This window comes from Podarcis vaucheri (assembly GCF_965113315.1).
Source record: "Podarcis vaucheri genome assembly, chromosome: 13".
NCBI lineage: Eukaryota > Metazoa > Chordata > Lepidosauria > Squamata > Lacertidae > Podarcis > Podarcis vaucheri.
The window spans coordinates 31,034,366-31,045,182 of record NC_138751.1 but is presented as its reverse complement, the minus strand read 5'-3'; the positions used below and the strand labels follow the sequence as shown (position 1 = coordinate 31,045,182).

Sequence of the window (10,817 nt, the reverse complement as noted above, 5' to 3'; positions counted from 1 at the left end):
TGCACTCCACCACCATTACATCCCATAATGCCTTATTCTGCCCTGTTCTGCCACCATTCTGCCCTCTTCCAGGTCCAAAAGAACCCACACGTTGGTGGTCACACATCAGTTGAACACATGCAAAATGGCTGCCACCTGTATATGTGAGTGTGAGATACAGATTTACCCTGCAGGAAGAAAAACAGTGTGGGGACCAGAGGTGGAGCAAGATGGGTGTGGTGGGTGTGGTCCACCCTGGGTGTTATCCCTGAGAGGGGTGACATTGCCACCCCACCCCCCGGGATGCTCACGGCGGGCGGCACACCCCCTGGAACGCTCACCACGCCCCCCTGGGATGCTAGCCCTGCCTCCTGGGACACTAGCCCCACCCCTGTGGGCAGCTAGCCCCGCCTTTGGTGGGGACTTTTTTAAAAATGCAAAGAACTGGTTGAGAAAGAGTAAAGCAGCTTCTCCCTCTTCGCCCACTGGTCCTGCATTCAAGAGTCCACATTCCAACAACTTGGATGATTTCAAAAGAGTTGGGACGTCTTGTCCATGCAATGTTTCATGCAACGTCACACACCTTCAATCGGCCTCACAAGCTGGTGCCTCTGTTGTTTCCTTATCCATAGCTGAGTACACAAAAAGGAGGGTTATGCGACTATGGGCCTGTGCCCAAGCCTGGCATTTCTTGTTCTCCTCTCGAATGGTCATATCTGCTTTCCTGAGCAATTAATGGTTTGGGACTGTTGGAAGTGACTTGCTGTACCAGCAGTTGGACTGGAGCGTTCTTCTGATACACCCAACAGGCAAAGGAATGTTAACACTTATTAACTGCTGGAACACAATGGTCCATGTGATTTGGGCTGGGCTTTGTTTAGGGCAGTGTTTCCCAACCTTTTTTGGGCAAAGGCACACTTGTTTCATGAAAAAAATCTCGAGGCACACCACCATTACAGCCCCGTGACGTCAGCGCGCAGCGTCACGCCGGGAGTTTCAATTTTCCCCCCTCCCCCTTGCCTTCCTTCTGTGCCAACTGCCAAAAAGCCAAGAAAAAAGCCAAGACTTTAGGGCAGCAGGTCGACACGGAAGAAGCTCCTACCTAAGGACAGGTGCGACAGCCGTGTCCTCTTCTGCCACACTTGGCAGCCCTGCCTCACGGTCGTGACTCCCACTCTGATTTCTCCCCGCAGGTCGAGCGGCACAGGCAGCCCAATGTGTCCAGCCCAGACACAAGCCCCGCTTCCCCACTCTAGATCCTGAATGCGACCAAGTGCTCTGGACTCCCGAGCAGGGTGGGAAAGAGGACTCGCATCTGGTAGCCTCCGGGCTCCTCGCCTGCTCGAGGGATGGCATTGCAGGCAAGTTGCCGGCCGTCGCCATCGCCGCCCCCTCATGCGAGTGGACCTGCCCGGAGTGGTGGGCCGGGGGAGGCTCGCTCTCTGTGGGGATGTGGCCCGCACGCGCGGCCCCGCTTCCTCCTCCCCAGGGCTGAGCTCCTTACCCACGATCTCGGTCTCGCGCACGCGGATCCCACTTATTCCAAAGCTCGTGCCACTAGCCGGGGCTCTCACACCGTGCCAGGGCCAGGCGGCGCGGCCCACTGACGTCATCGCGGCTCGCCGCCGCCCTCGACTTCCCTGTTCCCTCCCCTCCCTCGGGTCGCCGTGGTTACCGAGGACTGCAAGCTGCTCGGGCGAGCGTGGGGCATTAAGTGGGAGAAGGAAAATTAAAATTAAAACTCACCTGAAGGCCGCCTCTCCGGATATGAAGCTATCTTTCGAATTTTTTAATTTTTCCCGCAGCACACCAGGCAACATCTCGCGGCACACTAGTGTGCCGCGGAACAGTGGTTGGGAAACACTGGTTTAGGGAGCATCCCTGACATGTGCAGCGTACAGACTGCAGCCCCTTTGCAGCCGCAGTGCTGGGAAGCTGCCTTCTTCAAACTTGGGTCCCCAGATGTTGTTGGACTACAACGCCCTTGATCCTTGACCACTGGCTGAACTGGCTGGGGATCATGGGGACTGTAGTACAGCAACATCGGGGGACTCAGGGTTGGAGCACAGGGTGTGTGGGACATTGGGACATAATCTTACATGAAGGCTTTAGGATGAAACAACGAATATGCCAGGTGCGTGCTATATTTTCCAAGATTTTCCTTCTCACACTTGAATAAGATTCAGCCAAAATATTAAATCCTGTCTCCACAGACAGGAATAGGATCTTCCATTGGGATTTGAGCATTACCAGCCTCCCCTGACTTCAGCACACTTAGAGACTAAGGACCTTCAGGATAAGCATGATTCACATGTAGCCGTGAGGTTTCCTATTGGCCGTCCTTGAACTCCGCAGCTGAGTTTAGGGATGAGCAAATCAGTCCATTTTGGTTTCTCTACATTTCTAATTTTTCTAACCAAGTTCAGTTCTCCAAATTTCCATGTCACTTTGCAATTTTGTTTATAGTTTTCTTGAAAAGGTGTCTGCATTTCAGTGCAAATTTCTCCTAATAGGCATGGCTTTGAATGCAATTTTACTTAATTCATACATTTTTGCAAGCCATTTCCCCTAATATAATGTGTCTTGTATGTTACTTTCAAAAATGTATGGAGTTCGTTCAATGCAGTTTTATTCAGAATAGACCCACTGAAATGAATGAACTTGAATAAGTTAGGTCCAAAAATTTGAACAGGTCTGTTCTGAGTAAAACGTAATTTAATACTATCCATGCATTTTGTGCACACGGTATATTCATTTTTGTAGACACTACTTGGCTGGAGAAGCACATTGCAGAATTCAGAGAAGTGCAAATGTGAGAGAATGACTGCCTTTTGGTTTACTTGCTGAATTACGCAGATTCACCTTCAAATGTGAACCTAATCATATCACTGCCCCAACAATCCCTAGCTAAGTTCTTTTCTCTTAATTGAAAACAAGCCTCTTCAAATCCCAATGTGAAATTCGTTGTAATACACAAGCGCTAGCTGTATATGTTGTAATGCAGCTATGATAATAGAGTGTGTCAGAAAGTTTAGCAAGCACAGACAATTCCCATTGGGGCCTGGCCATAGAACCGCTGGTTGAATTCACAAAGCCTATTCTGTGAGTTTTAATCCTCCCTTGTACCAAGTGGGGAATCCTCAAGGGAAACAGCTAGATGCTTTGGAAGGCAAAGAAATAATGGTTCACTGTTCCATATCTTGACATTTGTGGGGGGACCTTTCTGTGAGGAACTGAAATCTGTGTGCGTATGAAGCAATCAGGTGTCTGGTTCTCACGGTCTGAGAACTCAATATAAATTATCACAAATCCCAATATTTGCTAGGATCAAAAGATTAGGCACCGACTTCCTGGCGACTTTGCTCCACAGACAGACACACAAACAGTAACTAAGGCAGTGAACTTACCTGTGCATCTATTAATGGTGAACCGTTGCTCCTTGTTTTTCACTAATTGTGGCATCCATGCTATAAAATGAGCCAACGTCTAAGTATTTCCATCCCCATAATAGCTTAATTCACTGGAGGTAGGCATGGAAATCTCCCAGAGTGATTCAACACAGTGGCGTAGCGTGGGGGGTGCAGGGGGGCCGGCCGCACCGGGCGCAACATCTGGGGGTTAGGGTGCGCAAATCCATGGGTTAGGGTGCAGGGGGGCCGGCCACACTGGGCGCAACATCTGGGGGTTAGGGTTAGGGGTGCAAATCCATGGGTTAGGGGGCGCAAATTACTTGCCTTGCCCCGGGTGCTGACAACCCACGCTACGCCACTGATTCAACAGTCAATCCCTCTTCCCATGGAACTCTGGGAATTGTATTTGGGAGAGGAATAGGGGTCTCTCAGCACCTTTAACAAACTATAGCTCCCAGAATTCTTTGGGGGGAAGCAATGACTTCATAAAGTGGTATGATCCTGCTTTCAATGTGCAGGTGGAGCCCTGGCCTAAGAATTCAACGTGGGGCTAGATCTCGGTTCCTCATTTCCTTGGAAGAAGTTTCTTTTCCACAGGGCAAATTAATCCACAGTCTGAAGATATTCCGAACCATTTGTAAGACCAGTTCAGCCTGCCTACATCTGCTTTAAAAATCTACGCATGTTAAGCATTGTCCCGTGAATAATGGTTTCATGTCCAGATAGAAAAAAAGAGACTGTCTAGATCGCAAAGAACAGTTTGAGTGTTTTTCTTTCTTTCTCCCAGGACCCAGTGAATCACAAGCTAGTCATAGGCAGAACTATTATTTACAGGAACGGTTTCCTCGGTGCACAAATTCATTTAATGGGTCGAAGGGCGGGGGTACACACACCTGAATCAATCACATTTGTAATGACTTTTCCAACATGTAAAAAACGGTCCTGAGGTTCAGCCCATTGTTTAAGGGATTATTGAAAAATGCAATGACTGAACATGATTCAACAAAAGCTTGGATAAGTTCGTGAAAGCAGTTGGGGTTTCCGCGGTGGAATTCCAAACGGGAGGTGGTGTCTGAGCCGGGGATTGCAACCTAAGCCTAGAAGGATATTTGAACGCGTTGCCCAGACACAGCCGAGGAGCACTCAGGATCAAGAGGGATGGGTGTACTGCCGATGAGGAATGCAGAAGGAAAGACCAAGCTTTTCTCTTGAACAATGCTCCTTTGTTTGGGGTTGGCTGTGTTGCCAGGGACACGTATATATATACACACACACACAGAGAGAGAGTATCAAGCTCAAAGAGGTTCTTCACTTATTAAAAGTTTCTGATTTTCTTTCCAACAGGCAGTTATCAACTTGATCCAGCCCCTCATTGAGCCGAGTATTTATCTGAACATTCCTTTCAGGGAGATTAAAATAAATGGAAGCAGCACACCTAGCAGAGGTCTTGCCACTTGTGTCTGTTCCAGAAGGATGTGTTTCCCCCCCTGTCAGTATAGAATCCAAAGGGGATTCTCACAAGTTTTGTGGATGACATGGTGGTAGTGGGAGAGAGAACTGAGTACGAGGTCTGAAGTTCTGCATTTCTTTTTTGAAAAAAAGGACTGCTGCCCGCACAACTTTGTATCTGGCGCTGGGGTGGGGATCAGCAAGATAGGAAGGTTTGAGACGAAATGGAGACAGAGTAACATGTATTCCTTGAGAACATAAAAAAATATTTGTCGAATGGCCCATGTCCCCATGAGTACTGAAATGCCAACAGATCAACTTCTTTAGAAAACTTACTGATTGAGATGGCGCCCCCACACTCCAAACGAAGAAATGAGACCCAGGATTGGGGGGGGGTGTGTGTGTTAAAAATAAACAGCTATTTTGTTGAACTTTTGGGGGCTTCTGCAATGGTCTGTCTTTTAATGCAACACAAACATACCCTCTCCTGTATATTGCTATTATTACAGGACGTGGGTGGTGCTGCGGGTTAAACCACAGAGCCTAGGACTTGCCGATCAGAAGGTCGGTGGTTTGAATCCCCACGACGGGGTGAGCTCCCGTTGTTCGGTCCCTGCTCCTGCCCACCTAGCAGTTCGAAAGCACATCAAAGTGCAAGTAGATAAATAGGTACCGCTCTGGCAGGAAGGTAAACGGTGTTTCCATGCGCTGCTCTGGCTCGCCAGAAGCGGCTTAGTCATGCTGGCCACATGACCCAGAAGCTGTACGCCTGCTCCCTCGGCCAGTAAAGCGAGATGAGTGCCACAACCCCAGAGTCGGTCACGACTGGACCTAATGGTCAGGGGTCCCTTTACCCTTTTACCCTGCATTTCTCTCCAAGGAGCTCACACTTCTCCCCCTCTCCATTTTACCCCCCACAACAACCTTGTAAGTTAGATTAGGCTGAGAGGCAGTGGCTAGCCCAGGGTCACCCACGGAGGGCTTCGTGGCCGAGTGGGGATTTGAACCCTGGTCTTCCAGGTGCCAGTGCAGCACTCTGACCACTGCACCACACTGGCAAGCTAACATCAGTGCTACAGAGGGCTGAGGGTGGAAGGGGACAGAAACCCTGGAGGGAGGGAGAATGGAGTGGGTGGTTGCAATCCTGAACAGGGAGCGCTGCACCCTGCAACATTTTGTTGCAATCCCCTAGTTTGCAATACACATCTGGCCAAGTTGTGATGCTCCTTATTCCATCTGAGTCCCATTTCCCACCCATAGCTCTTCTCAGGCTTAGCATGATGAGATCCTGGACGTGGGTAGTCTGGACATAGGGTGGTTAGAGCGATGGACTAATGCCTCTGGGAGAGCTGGGTTTGAATTTCCACTGAAAAGCACGCTGGGTGACCTTGGGCCCAGCCACCTACTGCCAGGCTGATCCAGGCTTTTTCTTTTTCAGCTGGAACTCACCAGAATTCAGTTCCAGCACCTCTCAGGCCATTGTAAGAGAACAAGGGAAGCGTTCACGGTGAATTCCGGCACCTCTTTTTCTAGAAAAACAGCATTGAGCTGATCTACTTCACAGGGTTGTCATGAAGATAAAATGGAGGAGGGGTGGGAACCTTGAGCACCACCTTGAGATCTTTGCAGGAAAAGCTGGATATAAATGTAATAGATTAATTAAATGAACCAGAAAAGAACTGGAGGCGTGGAAGGAGAAGAGTTTTCTCTGAGAGAGATCAAAATGTCCAAATCCATTATGGAGGCGATTGGGTGGAAGCTTTCCTTTCCTTTCTCTTTGACCTGAACCCTGGCAGTGAAAAAAGATTCCAGGCAAGATTTCTTAGTTAATGTTGGACTCTGGGCTTAATGACCTTACTGACGGCAGGAGGGGAGGAAGAGGTCTTTAGATGGAGATATATCTGAAGAAGATATGGATGTATCTGAAGAAGTGTGCATGCACACGAAAGCTCATACCAAGAACTAACTTAGTTGGTCTTTAAGGTGCTACTGGAAGGAATTTCTTTATTTATATATATAAAAACTTCACTTCCTTCAAAATGAGGTATGCCTGTCTTGCTGCATTTGAAGTCCCTCCTGCTCATTGTGTTGAGTGAGGACTCTCGGCATCTGCCATGAAGTCCAGCCCTGAAGGCACTTCTGGTTGTGAGGGTGAAACTAGACACGGATGCCTGCCCCCAAAGTCCTGTCCTGAGCGCACCACCAGTTCCAGGGCTTGACCGCAGTACTAGCCAATCCCTCCTGAGCCTCACCGCTTTGGCCTTTGCAAAACTCTGCCCATCAAAGCTGTGGTTTCGATACAACTCTGCTGAACAGAAGGCTGGGTGGGCAACAGCGCAAAGCGCCCACCCGGAACGAAATCATGAACGATGCTTTATGGCTTCGTGAGAGACGTCGAGACCGGCTTAGTCAGTGCCGTCCTTTTGAGGAAACCATGACAATGGCACTGTTTCCAGAGCAAATCTATGGGAACATGCTGCGGCACACCCTGTCTGCCAAATGAATGACAAGCCGGAAAGCCTCGACCTGAGACACATCCCGGTCCTCTGTGATTTGAACAAAGATGTGATTGTACAGCGTTCAGGGCTAAATGGAGCATGACCTGAAGACACTCAGAAAACCATCACAGGAGAGGGATGGTTAAACTGCTTAGGGATCATGAAGGTTGCCAACTTTGCTGATGCTTTCCGGGAATGCCTCTTGAAGACATCTCAGGGCTATGCCCACTAGGCAGGCTTGTTTGTGGGTTTCCCAGGGGGCTCCCCTCCAGACTGGTGGTTTTTTGCAAGGATATTCTGCATCATGTTATTGCCTAAGATGCCATTGCAAGGGCTTAGCTAATCAAGATGTCGAGTGCACCTTTGCAATTAATGCTCAGACCTTTTCAAAGTGCAAATTGCACCAGCTAGGGAAGGGGAACCAATCATTAACGTGGTAATAGCAGGCACAGATGGGGGTGGGTTCTGACTATTTCCTCTTGTGCTGGGGCTCTGAGGAAAAGTTTCCCCCTGAAACTAGTTTTGGCGTTGGGAGGAAATCCCCCACTGACATCAGTGGGGGAATTTCCCACAAAGCAAGCAGCAGTTTCAGAGGAAAGACTTTATTCGAGATCACAGCAAGCAAGGAAAGGCCTAAACCCACCCACTAACCTACTGCAATCCCAATCCCAATCAGCTCCCTACCAGCCATGCTATTTTCATTTTTTAAAAATTCCCATATATTAAATGCAAAAATTGCACTTAGCTTCATTTTTGGTTTGGCTCTAAATAACTGCACTGATGAAGCTTTCTTGGTGCTCCATCAAAGACATACCTATCTCCACCCCCATAGTTCAGCCCGGACGTTGAGATCCAGCGCCGAGGGCCTTCTGGCGGTTCCCTCACTGCGAGATGTGAGGTTATATGGAACCGGGCAGAGGGCCTTCTCAGTAGTGGCAACTGCCTGTGGAATGTCCTCCTATCAGATGTCAAGGAAATAAGCATCTATCCTGCTTTTAAAAGACATCTGAAGGCAGCCCTGTTTAGGGAAGCTTTTTAATATTTAATGCTGTATTGCGTTTTTAATATTCGATTGGGAGCTGCCCAAAGTGGCTGGGGAATCCCAGCCAGATGGGTGTGGTATAAATAAATTATGATTGTGATTCTGATTGTGATTGTGATGATGATGATGATCTACAGGAGCACAGGAAGCAGCCTTATACCAAATTAGACAACTGCTCCATCTAGCTCAGTGTTGCTGACTCTGGCTGACAGCAGCTTTCCAGCCTTACTTGGAGACATTAGGGATTGAACTTGGGGAAGAGGGGGTTGCAAGCAAACCAGGTGATCTACCACTGATCTATGACCCTTCCCTAAATCTGGAGCACAGGGCTCTTAATCTCAAGCTTGCCCTAAGGTAGGCAAAAAGATTCCTGAATTGCAGGGGGTTGGACTAGATGATTCTTGTGGTCCCTTCCAACTCTACAGTTCTACGATTCTATGAAATCTGAGCCTCTGGAAGCAGAGTGTTTTCATTTGCCCACCAATCAATTTGCCCACCACCTACAACCCCTCCCTCCCCTTGCTCTGATGTGTGTCTCATTTCAAGGTGGGCTGGCAAAAAAACACCCAACCACCATTTCCCATGCACTGGATAACAATCAGCTTGAGTTTAGTTTTTAATCCCAGTCACATTACATGAGCTTGCTGGAAAAAAAATTTTTCCACGATTAGCAAGGGTTTGTCGAAACTTGCTTGCTAAAATACCGAATCCTTCGTGATATATAGATCTGGCAAGATGCTAGCGACTATCAATCATTTCCCTGGCATGTCTGCTGATAAATCATGGCCAGAAGCCAAGTGCCTTCTGAGACATGTTTTCCAAACCTGGAGGTTCAGCATCTTGTTCCAGAGACATTCGGAGCCGCTTTTTCTTCTGCACGGAGAAAGCAGTGCCAGCCTGTGCAGATTCTTAAGGTGTGGGTCAACAGGAGCGTCTCTGCAGAAGTTTCGACTCCCAGGATGCAAACAGACGTTCCATCTTTTCTTACTGGGCTGGGACTGCAGCTGCCCATGAAAGGGTTCAGCCTAAGCGACCGTTTGTGGCAAGAGATTTCACCCCGTCAGCAAGAACAACCTTTGACTAATATGAAAAATCCCTCATTTTTGTCACCCACTCTCTCAAATACAATAGTCCTTTTTATTGTTATTACTCAGGATACAATCCTTTTGCAACAAGAGAACACTTGAATTTTTTAAAAAACAAACAAACACCAAGGCTCAAGGCACATCTGCACACCCAAATTTCAAGAATCCTAAAAGTGGGCATCTGGTTGTGAGAACCAGAGTAATGTAGTGCTTAGACTGAAAAGGCCTGGGTTCCAATCCTCCCCTGGCCATGGAGTCTACTGGGTGACCTTGGGTCAGTCACTAACTCTCAGCCTTACAGGGTTCCCGTGAGGTGAAATTGTGGGGTTGGGAGAGATGATGTATGCTTGCCTCGAGAGCCTTGGAGGAACGGTGGGATACAAATGTTGCAAAATAAATGGACAAATAAATCATTCGGATATGAAGCGAGAATACTCTGCACATGCTTTAAGTTGCTTTTTAATTGCACTTTGAAAGGTTATGTTTCAGCTCTATCACATGCATGTTTACTCTGGGATAGGGATGGGCTAAACAGTTAATTTCAACTTCTTGCAGTTTCTCATTTTTTTCAGTTTTTATTTCACCACATTCCCACATCAGTTTGCAGGGGGCAGGAATTCAAAGTCCCATGAAAATCCACCAGCATTTTAGTGTTTATTTCTTCTACTGTGCACATTTTTTGTACGCAATTTTGTCTGGTTCAAAGCAGTTTACCCTAATAAAATGCACATCTGTATGTTATTTTCACAAATATATGCATTTTTAAGGACAATGTATATTGCAAGTGCATTTTTGCAAAAGGCTAAGGAACACTGGGGGCATATACAGAGTGATTCCAACCGGTTGCTGTTTTTGGGTGGGATCTAATCACATTCCAGAAAATTCAAGTTCCACAATTAAAGTTGCTGCTCTTGAACAACCCCACTCACTTCCCAAAAGAGCAGACTTTGCAATAAGGAAAGTGATGGGAAAACACAGTGGAAAGTGTGACAATCACATGATGCAATGCGGAATAACTTCCCTGCGAGGAAAGCAGAATGATTTTTCAATAAACATCCAAATAACCACACAACAAGCTTTTCATAAACAAATCAGGAAGAACAGGTCGTCTGGAAGTGACCTTTGTGGCACTTCTCTTTCTCTGTCTCTTAAAAAACCTCTGTCCCTTCAAGTATTCAGTGCCTTTTAAAATGTGCCCTCTATCATTTCCCATTTGCAATTTTCATCTGTCTCAGGCGAAAGATTTGATTTTGTTTGTCAAACCCTGAAGGAGGAAGAGGCAAACAAACTAATTCATTGCAAACTATCTTCTTGGAGCTTCTCAGACACAAGATTACCTAGAAGAGAAATGATG

At 47.4% G+C, this 10,817-nt stretch overlaps 1 long non-coding RNA gene across 1 annotated transcript; it reads left to right on the top strand.

The window, feature by feature from the left end:
* Positions 1-1,911: 1,911 nt before the first annotated feature.
* Positions 1,912-5,274, top strand: LOC309517883. The gene is made up of 2 exons (XR_014213325.1): positions 1,912-2,113; positions 4,734-5,274. It is a non-coding gene; the product is annotated as an uncharacterized lncRNA (long non-coding RNA).
* Positions 5,275-10,817: the final 5,543 nt, after the last annotated feature.